Source organism: Ambystoma mexicanum, chromosome 10, assembly GCF_040938575.1.
Source record: "Ambystoma mexicanum isolate Mex_15411 chromosome 10, UKY_AmexF1_1, whole genome shotgun sequence".
Taxonomy (NCBI): domain Eukaryota; kingdom Metazoa; phylum Chordata; class Amphibia; order Caudata; family Ambystomatidae; genus Ambystoma; species Ambystoma mexicanum.
Window position 1 is genome coordinate 1,536,704,391 of NC_090932.1, and position 20,041 is coordinate 1,536,724,431.

The 20,041-nt window shown below is 50.5% G+C and overlaps 1 protein-coding gene and 6 non-coding genes across 7 annotated transcripts in view; all 7 read right to left on the reverse strand.

Moving 5' to 3' along the window:
- Positions 1 to 20,041, reverse strand: part of LOC138493055 (myb-related transcription factor, partner of profilin-like) — a 152,063-nt gene that overhangs the window by 63,516 nt on the left and 68,506 nt on the right. The window lies entirely within an intron of this gene.
- LOC138496739 (U4 spliceosomal RNA) lies at positions 163 to 303 on the reverse strand. Its single transcript, XR_011278223.1, has one exon. It is a non-coding gene; the product is annotated as a U4 spliceosomal RNA (small nuclear RNA).
- LOC138496714 (U4 spliceosomal RNA) lies at positions 3,812 to 3,952 on the reverse strand. The gene has a single exon (XR_011278200.1). It is a non-coding gene; the product is annotated as a U4 spliceosomal RNA (small nuclear RNA).
- On the reverse strand, positions 7,462 to 7,602 carry LOC138496279 (U4 spliceosomal RNA). The gene has a single exon (XR_011277806.1). It is a non-coding gene; the product is annotated as a U4 spliceosomal RNA (small nuclear RNA).
- Positions 11,112 to 11,252, reverse strand: LOC138496280 (U4 spliceosomal RNA). The gene has a single exon (XR_011277807.1). It is a non-coding gene; the product is annotated as a U4 spliceosomal RNA (small nuclear RNA).
- Positions 14,761 to 14,901, reverse strand: LOC138496715 (U4 spliceosomal RNA). Its single transcript, XR_011278201.1, has one exon. It is a non-coding gene; the product is annotated as a U4 spliceosomal RNA (small nuclear RNA).
- On the reverse strand, positions 18,411 to 18,551 carry LOC138496281 (U4 spliceosomal RNA). The gene has a single exon (XR_011277808.1). It is a non-coding gene; the product is annotated as a U4 spliceosomal RNA (small nuclear RNA).

The following is a 20,041-nucleotide window of genomic DNA, read 5'->3' on the forward strand; positions in this document are numbered from 1 at the left end:
TTACGAATGCGCTAGCTTCTGGAAGTAAACCCCTTTGTTGAGGATAGGCCACGAGAGAACAAAGAATAGAAGGGATGGGTTCCGAAAAACACACCCCTCTTGCTAGGTCTTCTCCAGTGGAGTAAAAGCGTCATTGTCTCCTTTTCAAACAAATCGGTTCAGCCTCCGTAGAGACTGTCAAAAATTACCAATTCCAGCTATATTTCAAGCTGTCATGGCGGGGTATTGGGTAAAGTTTTCAATAAGCAATAATCGCGTCTCGGTTAAACCTCATGAGCTACGATACTGCCACTGCGCAAAGCTAAAGCACCTGACCCAGAGGCCCGTGCGCCCCGGGAATGGATTCCCATTTAACTTGCAGTGATCCCAGCAAGCTCCATCCTGAGCATCCTTTGTCAAACTCATAAAACCGCCTGGATTCCAGTGCCGAGATTTGTTGAGGTGAACACCTGTATCATCTTGCGCTCACCAAACTGACAGCAAATATAGTAGCAAGGTATGCATAGGATTCTGGGAGTAAACATGCAAATGAGCAGGCTGCTACCTGTGCGCTCTTTCCCTTAGCATGATCGGTGGCCTGTTGGCAAGTGACCCCGCCCTCCTGAGAGATTATTGGGCAGGCCGCTGCCAAGGCAACATGGGAGAGGCTTGAGAATGCAAAGAGCCATTGGAGGATTGCACAGGAGCGAGGACAGCATCGAGAAATGGGCTCCTTTGGGGACAGGTGAAGTGATGCTCCACCAGGACGACCAGCTGTTTCTGCAGTGCAGCCAGGACATTGACAAGAAGTGAATCAATTTGTCTCTGAGCGTTCCAACTGTTGACCAAACCATTACAATTTCGATACATTTCCATGCCATCACATACCTACCTGTTTGTGATAATTGCACTTGTCCTTGAAAATAGACCCGATTTTGCAGGGGACTCTGGGAAAAGTGAAAAGGTCCTATGTAATTCACGTCTTGTACCCTGTCTCATAGGGCGGACCCTGCAATTCTACTTCCACTCCACTGCCAAAAATGAAGCGGCCTTGCCCTGTTCAGGCTTTTTGCTGTAGCCCCTGGGCCTTTGCAGAGCCATCTGCTCAGTGTGGCTCTGCCACTGAGGTCAGAAGAGAACATTTAGCCTGAGAAACGGCTGTCTGTGTGTGCAGCTTGGAGAAGACACTGTTGCCATGGGAAAGACATGCCTGTTTGCTGTGCAAATGAAGTGCAGACACAGACAGAAGAGACCACTTGACTGGTAGGAATTGAAGAACCTGACCAAGAGTGAGGAATTAGACCATCCGCACGGGGAGTGTGCGCTCCGCCTGGGCTGGTTTGATACTTTTAAAAAAGAAATGGAATGTTGGTAGGTAAACCTCCTGGAAATGTGTGGGGCTATCCCGCACACATTTCCCAATGGACACTGCACAACAAACACATAGTCAAGTGCACTCTGGGGGACACAGTCTACCGGTGCGGTCCTCCTGTCACATTTAGCTGCAATGTGACAGCCATGGGTACATCAAAGCATCTCTGAAGGGGGAAGGCAACGCCTTCCTCCGGCCCTGGTCAGCCTACTTAAAATAGCAAAGGCTCCATCGATATGCCCTGCCTATTGTTAGGTTCTCTCTGATGGCAGCGCATACTGATGAGAGTTAAGTGAAGCAGGCCTGCCAAGAGGCCTGTTCACAGAACTAACACAGGGCAGAAAACCCCAACACCTTTTTCATATGCAATGTGTCAGCTTGAAGCTAGCTCCCACCCCTCTGTATGAAGGCCATTGAATGTCATGTGTGGAACAACTGTTTACAGTAGGCAACCGCTGCAGGGCCACCCCCTTTCAGAGGGAAGATATATGTGATTTGATGCAGACAGTCTGTTCTCGAGCTCAATTAACCAGAGAGCCACTTTGATCCACAGGAGACAGGAAGATGGGTGCGGCTTAGTAGTACATGTTGTCACCCCTTACCTTTCCTGTTGCAAAGCACTCTGGTCATGACCTTACGCATGACAGAAGATTGGTGGTGGGGACCCAGGATTGGGTCTTTAAGGTAGGCTTAGCATGCTCCAATCACTGGGGCCCATTTGGCTTTAAAAGAGGGCTGAGCCCCTCACTGAGCAGATCATCCGACGACTTCAAAAGGAGTACGAAGAAGGACTCATTCGGACCCTTGGTGATGGTACAGTCTGCCTCACGGCTTCCGCCAGTGAAGGAAGTCCAGGATTTCCAAGAGGGAAGCAAAATACCTCCCAAAACATCTCCCAGGGAACAGAGGGAGATACCCGACTCAGAGGATCCATCAAGCAGCACCAGAACCGGTACCCAGCCAGCACACAGCGTGCCCTGCTAGGTTAAGCCAGCAAGCTTCCTAGGTGGGAAGTGCCAGAGAGTCTCTGAACAAAGGACAAGGCCGTTGCCGGCAAACACTCTTCTCAGCTTTGGGTCGGCCGCCTTAAACGTCGACCCAAGCATTGAGAAGAAGCTCGGAGGAGTGCCACAACAAGCATCAACCAGCGTCCATCTTTTAAGGACTTTTTCGAAGCAGTCGAGCTCTCAAACTGCGACCGGCTGCACCACTGTGGCTGTTCTCACGCTGCAGTCACTAAAGCCGTCTGAGAACCCTCGACCAGCGTTCCAGATCCACCAACCAGCACACAGACAGCGATTCTTCACCCCGAGCCGCCGGGTAGGGCAGCCTGCAGCCGTCCGCCCAGCCTCGCTTACCAAACTGCCTGCCAACTGATATCCGCATCTGTCGTCCCTCTTGAACTCTGTCGCCGGAGCTACAAAGCATGCTGGAAGCCACTCGATGCTGTCGAGTACCAAGATCATCTCAAACACCAGTTACATTGTGGTTCTGTCCCCCTGGTCCTTCTCCGAAGGCCCTTAGTGACATTTACGACCTCTTGCTCCCTTGCTGCTGCAACCAAATAACCTTGAACAGTTCAGACTGATTGCTTTACCGACTGCACTCCTGTCAGTATCCAGAGTGCATCCCTCTCCTTTGTGAAACTGTCTGTCCCCTGTTTTCCTTTATAGGGTGGGTTGTATTTTGTAGTGTGTTAGAACTGTCTGTTGTATTAATACTAAAGTAGATATTTGTATACAACCTTGACTGGACAGTCCCTTTTATCAGCGAGTCACAATTGTTTTTTCGCTCTGTTGCAACTAACCAGCCTGACGTTCCGTCCACTGTTCGGACCCCTTCCGGTGTACTAGAGGTGTGGGACTGATTGATGGTCTAGAAAGCGATATTCCTCCCTGGACCACTAGTGCCCCGGAAGTTGATTCGTCACACCAAGAGAGGTCGGGTTGTTGACTCCACGTGAATATGTGTCTATAGAATGCATGGGGACAGAAATGCCCTTTTGCCTCTCTTGGGAAGACTGAGATGGTGAGCGAAGGCCAAAGGTAAAGCGACCCCTCTGCTGCGGTTGGCTTCAGTGGCAGCCAGACCTCCCTGAGTAACCATCCAACAATCTGATGACTTTCGCAAGAGCAGATGTGGCAAAGAGGATCGAAGGCAGACAGGTCACTGTCTGCTAGGTTCTGAAAGCTCATGGTTTTCATGTCGTGAGATCAGGAAGGCAGCGAGACAACTGAGGCGCTTAATGCACCTGCTGCATGGTCACGGTTCCATAGACTTCGCTGCGCCGCTTGGAGTTTACGAATGCGCTAGCTTCTGGAAGTAAACCCCTTTGTTGAGGGTAGGCCACGAGAGAACAAAGAATAGAAGGGATGGGTTCCGAAAAACACACCCCTCTTGCTAGGTCTTCTCCAGTGGAGTAAAAGCGTCATTGTCTCCTTTTCAAACAAATCGGTTCAGCCTCCGTAGAGACTGTCAAAAATTACCAATTCCAGCTATATTTCAAGCTGTCATGGCGGGGTATTGGGTAAAGTTTTCAATAAACAATAATCGCGCCTCGGTTAAACCTCATGAGCTACGATACTGCCACTGCGCAAAGCTAAAGCACCTGACCCAGAGGCCCGTGCGCCCCGGGAATGGATTCCCATTTAACTTGCACTGATCCCAGCAAGCTCCATCCTGAGCATCCTTTGTCAAACTCATAAAACCGCCTGGATTCCAGTGCCGAGATTTGTTGAGGTGAACACCTGTATCATCTTGCGCTCACCAAACTGACAGCAAATATAGTAGCAAGGTATGCATAGGATTCTGGGAGTAAACATGCAAATGAGCAGGCTGCTACCTGTGCGCTCTTTCCCTTAGCATGATCGGTGGCCTGTTGGCAAGTGACCCCGCCCTCCTGAGAGATTATTGGGCAGGCCGCTGCCAAGGCAACATGGGAGAGGCTTGAGAATGCAAAGAGCCATTGGAGGATTGCACAGGAGCGAGGACAGCATCGAGAAATGGGCTCCTTTGGGGACAGGTGAAGTGATGCTCCACCAGGACGACCAGCTGTTTCTGCAGTGCAGCCAGGACATTGACAAGAAGTGAATCAATTTGTCTCTGAGCGTTCCAACTGTTGACCAAACCATTACAATTTCGATACATTTCCATGCCATCACATACCTACCTGTTTGTGATAATTGCACTTGTCCTTGAAAATAGACCCGATTTTGCAGGGGACTCTGGGAAAAGTGAAAAGGTCCTATGTAATTCACGTCTTGTACCCTGTCTCATAGGGCGGACCCTGCAATTCTACTTCCACTCCACTGCCAAAAATGAAGCGGCCTTGCCCTGTTCAGGCTTTTTGCTGTAGCCCCTGGGCCTTTGCAGAGCCATCTGCTTAGTGTGGCTCTGCCACTGAGGTCAGAAGAGAACATTTAGCCTGAGAAACGGCTGTCTGTGTGTGCAGCTTGGAGAAGACACTGTTGCCATGGGAAAGACATGCCTGTTTGCTGTGCAAATGAAGTGCAGACACAGACAGAAGAGACCACTTGACTGGTAGGAATTGAAGAACCTGACCAAGAGTGAGGAATTAGACCATCCGCACGGGGAGTGTGCGCTCCGCCTGGGCTGGTTTGATACTTTTAAAAAAGAAATGGAATGTTGGTAGGTAAACCTCCTGGAAATGTGTGGGGCTATTCCGCACACATTTCCCAATGGACACTGCACAACAAACACATAGTCAAGTGCACTCTGGGGGACACAGTCTACCGGTGCGGTCCTCCTGTCACATTTAGCTGCAATGTGACAGCCATGGGTACATCAAAGCATCTCTGAAGGGGGAAGGCAACGCCTTCCTCCGGCCCTGGTCAGCCTACTTAAAATAGCAAAGGCTCCATCGATATGCCCTGCCTATTGTTAGGTTCTCTCTGATGGCAGCGCATACTGATGAGAGTTAAGTGAAGCAGGCCTGCCAAGAGGCCTGTTCACAGAACTAACACAGGGCAGGAAACCCCAACACCTTTTTCATATGCAATGTGTCAGCTTGAAGCTAGCTCCCACCCCTCTGTATGAAGGCCATTGAATGTCATGTGTGGAACAACTGTTTACAGTAGGCAACCGCTGCAGGGCCACCCCCTTTCAGAGGGAAGATATATGTGATTTGATGCAGACAGTCTGTTCTCGAGCTCAATTAACCAGAGAGCCACTTTGATCCACAGGAGACAGGAAGATGGGTGCGGCTTAGTAGTACATGTTGTCACCCCTTACCTTTCCTGTTGCAAAGCACTCTGGTCATGACCTTACGCATGACAGAAGATTGGTGGTGGGGACCCAGGATTGGGTCTTTAAGGTAGGCTTAGCATGCTCCAATCACTGGGGCCCATTTGGCTTTAAAAGAGGGCTGAGCCCCTCACTGAGCAGATCATCCGACGACTTCAAAAGGAGTACGAAGAAGGACTCATTCGGACCCTCGGTGATGGTACAGTCTGCCTCACGGCTTCCGCCAGTGAAGGAAGTCCAGGATTTCCAAGAGGGAAGCAAAATACCTCCCAAAACATCTCCCAGGGAACAGAGGGAGATACCCGACTCAGAGGATCCATCAAGCAGCACCAGAACCGGTACCCAGCCAGCACACAGCGTGCCCTGCTAGGTTAAGCCAGCAAGCTTCCTAGGTGGGAAGTGCCAGAGAGTCTCTGAACAAAGGACAAGGCCGTTGCCGGCAAACACTCTTCTCAGCTTTGGGTCGGCCGCCTTAAACGTCGACCCAAGCATTGAGAAGAAGCTCGGAGGAGTGCCACAACAAGCATCAACCAGCGTCCATCTTTTAAGGACTTTTTCGAAGCAGTCGAGCTCTCAAACTGCGACCGGCTGCACCACTGTGGCTGTTCTCACGCTGCAGTCACTAAAGCCGTCTGAGAACCCTCGACCAGCGTTCCAGATCCACCAACCAGCACACAGACAACGATTCTTCACCCCGAGCCGCCGGGTAGGGCAGCCTGCAGCCGTCCGCCCAGCCTCGCTTACCAAACTGCCTGCCAACTGATATCCGCATCTGTCGTCCCTCTTGAACTCTGTCGCCGGAGCTACAAAGCATGCTGGAAGCCACTCGATGCTGTCGAGTACCAAGATCATCTCAAACACCAGTTACATTGTGGTTCTGTCCCCCTGGTCCTTCTCCGAAGGCCCTTAGTGACATTTACGACCTCTTGCTCCCTTGCTGCTGCAACCAAATAACCTTGAACAGTTCAGACTGATTGCTTCACCGACTGCACTCCTGTCAGTATCCAGAGTGCATCCCTCTCCTTTGTGAAACTGTCTGTCCCCTGTTTTCCTTTATAGGGTGGGTTGTATTTTGTAGTGTGTTAGAACTGTCTGTTGTATTAATACTAAAGTAGATATTTGTATACAACCTTGACTGGACAGTCCCTTTTATCAGTGGGTCACAATTGTTTTTTCGCTCTGTTGCAACTAACCAGCCTGACGTTCCGTCCACTGTTCGGACCCCTTCCGGTGTACTAGAGGTGTGGGACTGATTGATGGTCTAGAAAGCGATATTCCTCCCTGGACCACTAGTGGCCCGGAAGTTGATTCGTCACACCAAGAGAGGTCGGGTTGTTGACTCCACGTGAATATGTGTCTATAGAATGCATGGGGACAGAAATGCCCTTTTGCCTCTCTTGGGAAGACTGAGATGGTGAGCGAAGGCCAAAGGTAAAGCGACCCCTCTGCTGCGGTTGGCTTTCAGTGGCAGCCAGACCTCCCTGAGTAACCATCCAACAATCTGATGACTTTCGCAAGAGCAGATGTGGCAAAGAGGATCGAAGGCAGACAGGTCACTGTCTGCTAGGTTCTGAAAGCTCATGGTTTTCATGTCGTGAGATCAGGAAGGCAGCGAGACAACTGAGGCGCTTAATGCACCTGCTGCATGGTCACGGTTCCATAGACTTCGCTGCGCCGCTTGGAGTTTACGAATGCGCTAGCTTCTGGAAGTAAACCCCTTTGTTGAGGGTAGGCCACGAGAGAACAAAGAATAGAAGGGATGGGTTCCGAAAAACACACCCCTCTTGCTAGGTCTTCTCCAGTGGAGTAAAAGCGTCATTGTCTCCTTTTCAAACAAATCGGTTCAGCCTCCATAGAGACTGTCAAAAATTACCAATTCCAGCTATATTTCAAGCTGTCATGGCGGGGTATTGGGTAAAGTTTTCAATAAGCAATAATCGCGCCTCGGTTAAACCTCATAAGCTACGATACTGCCACTGCGCAAAGCTAAAGCACCTGACCCAGAGGCCCGTGCGCCCCGGGAATGGATTCCCATTTAACTTGCACTGATCCCAGCAAGCTCCATCCTGAGCATCCTTTGTCAAACTCATAAAACCGCCTGGATTCCAGTGCCGAGATTTGTTGAGGTGAACACCTGTATCATCTTGCGCTCACCAAACTGACAGCAAATATAGTAGCAAGGTATGCATAGGATTCTGGGAGTAAACATGCAAATGAGCAGGCTGCTACCTGTGCGCTCTTTCCCTTAGCATGATCGGTGGCCTGTTGGCAAGTGACCCCGCCCTCCTGAGAGATTATTGGGCAGGCCGCTGCCAAGGCAACATGGGAGAGGCTTGAGAATGCAAAGAGCCATTGGAGGATTGCACAGGAGCGAGGACAGCATCGAGAAATGGGCTCCTTTGGGGACAGGTGAAGTGATGCTCCACCAGGACGACCAGCTGTTTCTGCAGTGCAGCCAGGACATTGACAAGAAGTGAATCAATTTGTCTCTGAGCGTTCCAACTGTTGACCAAACCATTACAATTTCGATACATTTCCATGCCATCACATACCTACCTGTTTGTGATAATTGCACTTGTCCTTGAAAATAGACCCGATTTTGCAGGGGACTCTGGGAAAAGTGAAAAGGTCCTATGTAATTCACGTCTTGTACCCTGTCTCATAGGGCGGACCCTGCAATTCTACTTCCACTCCACTGCCAAAAATGAAGCGGCCTTGCCCTGTTCAGGCTTTTTGCTGTAGCCCCTGGGCCTTTGCAGAGCCATCTGCTTAGTGTGGCTCTGCCACTGAGGTCAGAAGAGAACATTTAGCCTGAGAAACGGCTGTCTGTGTGTGCAGCTTGGAGAAGACACTGTTGCCATGGGAAAGACATGCCTGTTTGCTGTGCAAATGAAGTGCAGACACAGACAGAAGAGACCACTTGACTGGTAGGAATTGAAGAACCTGACCAAGAGTGAGGAATTAGACCATCCGCACGGGGAGTGTGCGCTCCGCCTGGGCTGGTTTGATACTTTTAAAAAAGAAATGGAATGTTGGTAGGTAAACCTCCTGGAAATGTGTGGGGCTATTCCGCACACATTTCCCAATGGACACTGCACAACAAACACATAGTCAAGTGCACTCTGGGGGACACAGTCTACCGGTGCGGTCCTCCTGTCACATTTAGCTGCAATGTGACAGCCATGGGTACATCAAAGCATCTCTGAAGGGGGAAGGCAACGCCTTCCTCCGGCCCTGGTCAGCCTACTTAAAATAGCAAAGGCTCCATCGATATGCCCTGCCTATTGTTAGGTTCTCTCTGATGGCAGCGCATACTGATGAGAGTTAAGTGAAGCAGGCCTGCCAAGAGGCCTGTTCACAGAACTAACACAGGGCAGGAAACCCCAACACCTTTTTCATATGCAATGTGTCAGCTTGAAGCTAGCTCCCACCCCTCTGTATGAAGGCCATTGAATGTCATGTGTGGAACAACTGTTTACAGTAGGCAACCGCTGCAGGGCCACCCCCTTTCAGAGGGAAGATATATGTGATTTGATGCAGACAGTCTGTTCTCGAGCTCAATTAACCAGAGAGCCACTTTGATCCACAGGAGACAGGAAGATGGGTGCGGCTTAGTAGTACATGTTGTCACCCCTTACCTTTCCTGTTGCAAAGCACTCTGGTCATGACCTTACGCATGACAGAAGATTGGTGGTGGGGACCCAGGATTGGGTCTTTAAGGTAGGCTTAGCATGCTCCAATCACTGGGGCCCATTTGGCTTTAAAAGAGGGCTGAGCCCCTCACTGAGCAGATCATCCGACGACTTCAAAAGGAGTACGAAGAAGGACTCATTCGGACCCTCGGTGATGGTACAGTCTGCCTCACGGCTTCCGCCAGTGAAGGAAGTCCAGGATTTCCAAGAGGGAAGCAAAATACCTCCCAAAACATCTCCCAGGGAACAGAGGGAGATACCCGACTCAGAGGATCCATCAAGCAGCACCAGAACCGGTACCCAGCCAGCACACAGCGTGCCCTGCTAGGTTAAGCCAGCAAGCTTCCTAGGTGGGAAGTGCCAGAGAGTCTCTGAACAAAGGACAAGGCCGTTGCCGGCAAACACTCTTCTCAGCTTTGGGTCGGCCGCCTTAAACGTCGACCCAAGCATTGAGAAGAAGCTCGGAGGAGTGCCACAACAAGCATCAACCAGCGTCCATCTTTTAAGGACTTTTTCGAAGCAGTCGAGCTCTCAAACTGCGACCGGCTGCACCACTGTGGCTGTTCTCACGCTGCAGTCACTAAAGCCGTCTGAGAACCCTCGACCAGCGTTCCAGATCCACCAACCAGCACACAGACAACGATTCTTCACCCCGAGCCGCCGGGTAGGGCAGCCTGCAGCCGTCCGCCCAGCCTCGCTTACCAAACTGCCTGCCAACTGATATCCGCATCTGTCGTCCCTCTTGAACTCTGTCGCCGGAGCTACAAAGCATGCTGGAAGCCACTCGATGCTGTCGAGTACCAAGATCATCTCAAACACCAGTTACATTGTGGTTCTGTCCCCCTGGTCCTTCTCCGAAGGCCCTTAGTGACATTTACGACCTCTTGCTCCCTTGCTGCTGCAACCAAATAACCTTGAACAGTTCAGACTGATTGCTTCACCGACTGCACTCCTGTCAGTATCCAGAGTGCATCCCTCTCCTTTGTGAAACTGTCTGTCCCCTGTTTTCCTTTATAGGGTGGGTTGTATTTTGTAGTGTGTTAGAACTGTCTGTTGTATTAATACTAAAGTAGATATTTGTATACAACCTTGACTGGACAGTCCCTTTTATCAGTGGGTCACAATTGTTTTTTCGCTCTGTTGCAACTAACCAGCCTGACGTTCCGTCCACTGTTCGGACCCCTTCCGGTGTACTAGAGGTGTGGGACTGATTGATGGTCTAGAAAGCGATATTCCTCCCTGGACCACTAGTGGCCCGGAAGTTGATTCGTCACACCAAGAGAGGTCGGGTTGTTGACTCCACGTGAATATGTGTCTATAGAATGCATGGGGACAGAAATGCCCTTTTGCCTCTCTTGGGAAGACTGAGATGGTGAGCGAAGGCCAAAGGTAAAGCGACCCCTCTGCTGCGGTTGGCTTTCAGTGGCAGCCAGACCTCCCTGAGTAACCATCCAACAATCTGATGACTTTCGCAAGAGCAGATGTGGCAAAGAGGATCGAAGGCAGACAGGTCACTGTCTGCTAGGTTCTGAAAGCTCATGGTTTTCATGTCGTGAGATCAGGAAGGCAGCGAGACAACTGAGGCGCTTAATGCACCTGCTGCATGGTCACGGTTCCATAGACTTCGCTGCGCCGCTTGGAGTTTACGAATGCGCTAGCTTCTGGAAGTAAACCCCTTTGTTGAGGGTAGGCCACGAGAGAACAAAGAATAGAAGGGATGGGTTCCGAAAAACACACCCCTCTTGCTAGGTCTTCTCCAGTGGAGTAAAAGCGTCATTGTCTCCTTTTCAAACAAATCGGTTCAGCCTCCATAGAGACTGTCAAAAATTACCAATTCCAGCTATATTTCAAGCTGTCATGGCGGGGTATTGGGTAAAGTTTTCAATAAGCAATAATCGCGCCTCGGTTAAACCTCATAAGCTACGATACTGCCACTGCGCAAAGCTAAAGCACCTGACCCAGAGGCCCGTGCGCCCCGGGAATGGATTCCCATTTAACTTGCACTGATCCCAGCAAGCTCCATCCTGAGCATCCTTTGTCAAACTCATAAAACCGCCTGGATTCCAGTGCCGAGATTTGTTGAGGTGAACACCTGTATCATCTTGCGCTCACCAAACTGACAGCAAATATAGTAGCAAGGTATGCATAGGATTCTGGGAGTAAACATGCAAATGAGCAGGCTGCTACCTGTGCGCTCTTTCCCTTAGCATGATCGGTGGCCTGTTGGCAAGTGACCCCGCCCTCCTGAGAGATTATTGGGCAGGCCGCTGCCAAGGCAACATGGGAGAGGCTTGAGAATGCAAAGAGCCATTGGAGGATTGCACAGGAGCGAGGACAGCATCGAGAAATGGGCTCCTTTGGGGACAGGTGAAGTGATGCTCCACCAGGACGACCAGCTGTTTCTGCAGTGCAGCCAGGACATTGACAAGAAGTGAATCAATTTGTCTCTGAGCGTTCCAACTGTTGACCAAACCATTACAATTTCGATACATTTCCATGCCATCACATACCTACCTGTTTGTGATAATTGCACTTGTCCTTGAAAATAGACCCGATTTTGCAGGGGACTCTGGGAAAAGTGAAAAGGTCCTATGTAATTCACGTCTTGTACCCTGTCTCATAGGGCGGACCCTGCAATTCTACTTCCACTCCACTGCCAAAAATGAAGTGGCCTTGCCCTGTTCAGGCTTTTTGCTGTAGCCCCTGGGCCTTTGCAGAGCCATCTGCTTAGTGTGGCTCTGCCACTGAGGTCAGAAGAGAACATTTAGCCTGAGAAACGGCTGTCTGTGTGTGCAGCTTGGAGAAGACACTGTTGCCATGGGAAAGACATGCCTGTTTGCTGTGCAAATGAAGTGCAGACACAGACAGAAGAGACCACTTGACTGGTAGGAATTGAAGAACCTGACCAAGAGTGAGGAATTAGACCATCCGCACGGGGAGTGTGCGCTCCGCCTGGGCTGGTTTGATACTTTTAAAAAAGAAATGGAATGTTGGTAGGTAAACCTCCTGGAAATGTGTGGGGCTATTCCGCACACATTTCCCAATGGACACTGCACAACAAACACATAGTCAAGTGCACTCTGGGGGACACAGTCTACCGGTGCGGTCCTCCTGTCACATTTAGCTGCAATGTGACAGCCATGGGTACATCAAAGCATCTCTGAAGGGGGAAGGCAACGCCTTCCTCCGGCCCTGGTCAGCCTACTTAAAATAGCAAAGGCTCCATCGATATGCCCTGCCTATTGTTAGGTTCTCTCTGATGGCAGCGCATACTGATGAGAGTTAAGTGAAGCAGGCCTGCCAAGAGGCCTGTTCACAGAACTAACACAGGGCAGGAAACCCCAACACCTTTTTCATATGCAATGTGTCAGCTTGAAGCTAGCTCCCACCCCTCTGTATGAAGGCCATTGAATGTCATGTGTGGAACAACTGTTTACAGTAGGCAACCGCTGCAGGGCCACCCCCTTTCAGAGGGAAGATATATGTGATTTGATGCAGACAGTCTGTTCTCGAGCTCAATTAACCAGAGAGCCACTTTGATCCACAGGAGACAGGAAGATGGGTGCGGCTTAGTAGTACATGTTGTCACCCCTTACCTTTCCTGTTGCAAAGCACTCTGGTCATGACCTTACGCATGACAGAAGATTGGTGGTGGGGACCCAGGATTGGGTCTTTAAGGTAGGCTTAGCATGCTCCAATCACTGGGGCCCATTTGGCTTTAAAAGAGGGCTGAGCCCCTCACTGAGCAGATCATCCGACGACTTCAAAAGGAGTACGAAGAAGGACTCATTCGGACCCTTGGTGATGGTACAGTCTGCCTCACGGCTTCCGCCAGTGAAGGAAGTCCAGGATTTCCAAGAGGGAAGCAAAATACCTCCCAAAACATCTCCCAGGGAACAGAGGGAGATACCCGACTCAGAGGATCCATCAAGCAGCACCAGAACCGGTACCCAGCCAGCACACAGCGTGCCCTGCTAGGTTAAGCCAGCAAGCTTCCTAGGTGGGAAGTGCCAGAGAGTCTCTGAACAAAGGACAAGGCCGTTGCCGGCAAACACTCTTCTCAGCTTTGGGTCGGCCGCCTTAAACGTCGACCCAAGCATTGAGAAGAAGCTCGGAGGAGTGCCACAACAAGCATCAACCAGCGTCCATCTTTTAAGGACTTTTTCGAAGCAGTCGAGCTCTCAAACTGCGACCGGCTGCACCACTGTGGCTGTTCTCACGCTGCAGTCACTAAAGCCGTCTGAGAACCCTCGACCAGCGTTCCAGATCCACCAACCAGCACACAGACAGCGATTCTTCACCCCGAGCCGCCGGGTAGGGCAGCCTGCAGCCGTCCGCCCAGCCTCGCTTACCAAACTGCCTGCCAACTGATATCCGCATCTGTCGTCCCTCTTGAACTCTGTCGCCGGAGCTACAAAGCATGCTGGAAGCCACTCGATGCTGTCGAGTACCAAGATCATCTCAAACACCAGTTACATTGTGGTTCTGTCCCCCTGGTCCTTCTCCGAAGGCCCTTAGTGACATTTACGACCTCTTGCTCCCTTGCTGCTGCAACCAAATAACCTTGAACAGTTCAGACTGATTGCTTTACCGACTGCACTCCTGTCAGTATCCAGAGTGCATCCCTCTCCTTTGTGAAACTGTCTGTCCCCTGTTTTCCTTTATAGGGTGGGTTGTATTTTGTAGTGTGTTAGAACTGTCTGTTGTATTAATACTAAAGTAGATATTTGTATACAACCTTGACTGGACAGTCCCTTTTATCAGCGAGTCACAATTGTTTTTTCGCTCTGTTGCAACTAACCAGCCTGACGTTCCGTCCACTGTTCGGACCCCTTCCGGTGTACTAGAGGTGTGGGACTGATTGATGGTCTAGAAAGCGATATTCCTCCCTGGACCACTAGTGCCCCGGAAGTTGATTCGTCACACCAAGAGAGGTCGGGTTGTTGACTCCACGTGAATATGTGTCTATAGAATGCATGGGGACAGAAATGCCCTTTTGCCTCTCTTGGGAAGACTGAGATGGTGAGCGAAGGCCAAAGGTAAAGCGACCCCTCTGCTGCGGTTGGCTTCAGTGGCAGCCAGACCTCCCTGAGTAACCATCCAACAATCTGATGACTTTCGCAAGAGCAGATGTGGCAAAGAGGATCGAAGGCAGACAGGTCACTGTCTGCTAGGTTCTGAAAGCTCATGGTTTTCATGTCGTGAGATCAGGAAGGCAGCGAGACAACTGAGGCGCTTAATGCACCTGCTGCATGGTCACGGTTCCATAGACTTCGCTGCGCCGCTTGGAGTTTACGAATGCGCTAGCTTCTGGAAGTAAACCCCTTTGTTGAGGGTAGGCCACGAGAGAACAAAGAATAGAAGGGATGGGTTCCGAAAAACACACCCCTCTTGCTAGGTCTTCTCCAGTGGAGTAAAAGCGTCATTGTCTCCTTTTCAAACAAATCGGTTCAGCCTCCGTAGAGACTGTCAAAAATTACCAATTCCAGCTATATTTCAAGCTGTCATGGCGGGGTATTGGGTAAAGTTTTCAATAAACAATAATCGCGCCTCGGTTAAACCTCATGAGCTACGATACTGCCACTGCGCAAAGCTAAAGCACCTGACCCAGAGGCCCGTGCGCCCCGGGAATGGATTCCCATTTAACTTGCACTGATCCCAGCAAGCTCCATCCTGAGCATCCTTTGTCAAACTCATAAAACCGCCTGGATTCCAGTGCCGAGATTTGTTGAGGTGAACACCTGTATCATCTTGCGCTCACCAAACTGACAGCAAATATAGTAGCAAGGTATGCATAGGATTCTGGGAGTAAACATGCAAATGAGCAGGCTGCTACCTGTGCGCTCTTTCCCTTAGCATGATCGGTGGCCTGTTGGCAAGTGACCCCGCCCTCCTGAGAGATTATTGGGCAGGCCGCTGCCAAGGCAACATGGGAGAGGCTTGAGAATGCAAAGAGCCATTGGAGGATTGCACAGGAGCGAGGACAGCATCGAGAAATGGGCTCCTTTGGGGACAGGTGAAGTGATGCTCCACCAGGACGACCAGCTGTTTCTGCAGTGCAGCCAGGACATTGACAAGAAGTGAATCAATTTGTCTCTGAGCGTTCCAACTGTTGACCAAACCATTACAATTTCGATACATTTCCATGCCATCACATACCTACCTGTTTGTGATAATTGCACTTGTCCTTGAAAATAGACCCGATTTTGCAGGGGACTCTGGGAAAAGTGAAAAGGTCCTATGTAATTCACGTCTTGTACCCTGTCTCATAGGGCGGACCCTGCAATTCTACTTCCACTCCACTGCCAAAAATGAAGCGGCCTTGCCCTGTTCAGGCTTTTTGCTGTAGCCCCTGGGCCTTTGCAGAGCCATCTGCTTAGTGTGGCTCTGCCACTGAGGTCAGAAGAGAACATTTAGCCTGAGAAACGGCTGTCTGTGTGTGCAGCTTGGAGAAGACACTGTTGCCATGGGAAAGACATGCCTGTTTGCTGTGCAAATGAAGTGCAGACACAGACAGAAGAGACCACTTGACTGGTAGGAATTGAAGAACCTGACCAAGAGTGAGGAATTAGACCATCCGCACGGGGAGTGTGCGCTCCGCCTGGGCTGGTTTGATACTTTTAAAAAAGAAATGGAATGTTGGTAGGTAAACCTCCTGGAAATGTGTGGGGCTATTCCGCACACATTTCCCAATGGACACTGCACAACAAACACATAGTCAAGTGCACTCTGGGGGACACAGTCTACCGGTGCGGTCCTCCTGTCACATTTAGCTGCAATGTGACAGCCATGGGTACATCAAAGCATCTCTGAAGGGGGAAGGCAACGCCTTCCTCCGGCCCTGGTCAGCCTACTTAAAATAGCAAAGGCTCCATCGATATGCCCTGCCTATTGTTAGGTTCTCTCTGATGGCAGCGCATACTGATGAGAGTTAAGTGAAGCAGGCCTGCCAAGAGGCCTGTTCACAGAACTAACACAGGGCAGGAAACCCCAACACCTTTTTCATATGCAATGTGTCAGCTTGAAGCTAGCTCCCACCCCTCTGTATGAAGGCCATTGAATGTCATGTGTGGAACAACTGTTTACAGTAGGCAACCGCTGCAGGGCCACCCCCTTTCAGAGGGAAGATATATGTGATTTGATGCAGACAGTCTGTTCTCGAGCTCAATTAACCAGAGAGCCACTTTGATCCACAGGAGACAGGAAGATGGGTGCGGCTTAGTAGTACATGTTGTCACCCCTTACCTTTCCTGTTGCAAAGCACTCTGGTCATGACCTTACGCATGACAGAAGATTGGTGGTGGGGACCCAGGATTGGGTCTTTAAGGTAGGCTTAGCATGCTCCAATCACTGGGGCCCATTTGGCTTTAAAAGAGGGCTGAGCCCCTCACTGAGCAGATCATCCGACGACTTCAAAAGGAGTACGAAGAAGGACTCATTCGGACCCTCGGTGATGGTACAGTCTGCCTCACGGCTTCCGCCAGTGAAGGAAGTCCAGGATTTCCAAGAGGGAAGCAAAATACCTCCCAAAACATCTCCCAGGGAACAGAGGGAGATACCCGACTCAGAGGATCCATCAAGCAGCACCAGAACCGGTACCCAGCCAGCACACAGCGTGCCCTGCTAGGTTAAGCCAGCAAGCTTCCTAGGTGGGAAGTGCCAGAGAGTCTCTGAACAAAGGACAAGGCCGTTGCCGGCAAACACTCTTCTCAGCTTTGGGTCGGCCGCCTTAAACGTCGACCCAAGCATTGAGAAGAAGCTCGGAGGAGTGCCACAACAAGCATCAACCAGCGTCCATCTTTTAAGGACTTTTTCGAAGCAGTCGAGCTCTCAAACTGCGACCGGCTGCACCACTGTGGCTGTTCTCACGCTGCAGTCACTAAAGCCGTCTGAGAACCCTCGACCAGCGTTCCAGATCCACCAACCAGCACACAGACAACGATTCTTCACCCCGAGCCGCCGGGTAGGGCAGCCTGCAGCCGTCCGCCCAGCCTCGCTTACCAAACTGCCTGCCAACTGATATCCGCATCTGTCGTCCCTCTTGAACTCTGTCGCCGGAGCTACAAAGCATGCTGGAAGCCACTCGATGCTGTCGAGTACCAAGATCATCTCAAACACCAGTTACATTGTGGTTCTGTCCCCCTGGTCCTTCTCCGAAGGCCCTTAGTGACATTTACGACCTCTTGCTCCCTTGCTGCTGCAACCAAATAACCTTGAACAGTTCAGACTGATTGCTTCACCGACTGCACTCCTGTCAGTATCCAGAGTGCATCCCTCTCCTTTGTGAAACTGTCTGTCCCCTGTTTTCCTTTATAGGGTGGGTTGTATTTTGTAGTGTGTTAGAACTGTCTGTTGTATTAATACTAAAGTAGATATTTGTATACAACCTTGACTGGACAGTCCCTTTTATCAGTGGGTCACAATTGTTTTTTCGCTCTGTTGCAACTAACCAGCCTGACGTTCCGTCCACTGTTCGGACCCCTTCCGGTGTACTAGAGGTGTGGGACTGATTGATGGTCTAGAAAGCGATATTCCTCCCTGGACCACTAGTGGCCCGGAAGTTGATTCGTCACACCAAGAGAGGTCGGGTTGTTGACTCCACGTGAATATGTGTCTATAGAATGCATGGGGACAGAAATGCCCTTTTGCCTCTCTTGGGAAGACTGAGATGGTGAGCGAAGGCCAAAGGTAAAGCGACCCCTCTGCTGCGGTTGGCTTTCAGTGGCAGCCAGACCTCCCTGAGTAACCATCCAACAATCTGATGACTTTCGCAAGAGCAGATGTGGCAAAGAGGATCGAAGGCAGACAGGTCACTGTCTGCTAGGTTCTGAAAGCTCATGGTTTTCATGTCGTGAGATCAGGAAGGCAGCGAGACAACTGAGGCGCTTAATGCACCTGCTGCATGGTCACGGTTCCATAGACTTCGCTGCGCCGCTTGGAGTTTACGAATGCGCTAGCTTCTGGAAGTAAACCCCTTTGTTGAGGGTAGGCCACGAGAGAACAAAGAATAGAAGGGATGGGTTCCGAAAAACACACCCCTCTTGCTAGGTCTTCTCCAGTGGAGTAAAAGCGTCATTGTCTCCTTTTCAAACAAATCGGTTCAGCCTCCATAGAGACTGTCAAAAATTACCAATTCCAGCTATATTTCAAGCTGTCATGGCGGGGTATTGGGTAAAGTTTTCAATAAGCAATAATCGCGCCTCGGTTAAACCTCATAAGCTACGATACTGCCACTGCGCAAAGCTAAAGCACCTGACCCAGAGGCCCGTGCGCCCCGGGAATGGATTCCCATTTAACTTGCACTGATCCCAGCAAGCTCCATCCTGAGCATCCTTTGTCAAACTCATAAAACCGCCTGGATTCCAGTGCCGAGATTTGTTGAGGTGAACACCTGTATCATCTTGCGCTCACCAAACTGACAGCAAATATAGTAGCAAGGTATGCATAGGATTCTGGGAGTAAACATGCAAATGAGCAGGCTGCTACCTGTGCGCTCTTTCCCTTAGCATGATCGGTGGCCTGTTGGCAAGTGACCCCGCCCTCCTGAGAGATTATTGGGCAGGCCGCTGCCAAGGCAACATGGGAGAGGCTTGAGAATGCAAAGAGCCATTGGAGGATTGCACAGGAGCGAGGACAGCATCGAGAAATGGGCTCCTTTGGGGACAGGTGAAGTGATGCTCCACCAGGACGACCAGCTGTTTCTGCAGTGCAGCCAGGACATTGACAAGAAGTGAATCAATTTGTCTCTGAGCGTTCCAACTGTTGACCAAACCATTACAATTTCGATACATTTCCATGCCATCACATACCTACCTGTTTGTGATAATTGCACTTGTCCTTGAAAATAGACCCGATTTTGCAGGGGACTCTGGGAAAAGTGAAAAGGTCCTATGTAATTCACGTCTTGTACCCTGTCTCATAGGGCGGACCCTGCAATTCTACTTCCACTCCACTGCCAAAAATGAAGTGGCCTTGCCCTGTTCAGGCTTTTTGCTGTAGCCCCTGGGCCTTTGCAGAGCCATCTGCTTAGTGTGGCTCTGCCACTGAGGTCAGAAGAGAACATTTAGCCTGAGAAACGGCTGTCTGTGTGTGCAGCTTGGAGAAGACACTGTTGCCATGGGAAAGACATGCCTGTTTGCTGTGCAAATGAAGTGCAGACACAGACAGAAGAGACCACTTGACTGGTAGGAATTGAAGAACCTGACCAAGAGTGAGGAATTAGACCATCCGCACGGGGAGTGTGCGCTCCGCCTGGGCTGGTTTGATACTTTTAAAAAAGAAATGGAATGTTGGTAGGTAAACCTCCTGGAAATGTGTGGGGCTATTCCGCACACATTTCCCAATGGACACTGCACAACAAACACATAGTCAAGTGCACTCTGGGGGACACAGTCTACCGGTGCGGTCCTCCTGTCACATTTAGCTGCAATGTGACAGCCATGGGTACATCAAAGCATCTCTGAAGGGGGAAGGCAACGCCTTCCTCCGGCCCTGGTCAGCCTACTTAAAATAGCAAAGGCTCCATCGATATGCCCTGCCTATTGTTAGGTTCTCTCTGATGGCAGCGCATACTGATGAGAGTTAAGTGAAGCAGGCCTGCCAAGAGGCCTGTTCACAGAACTAACACAGGGCAGGAAACCCCAACACCTTTTTCATATGCAATGTGTCAGCTTGAAGCTAGCTCCCACCCCTCTGTATGAAGGCCATTGAATGTCATGTGTGGAACAACTGTTTA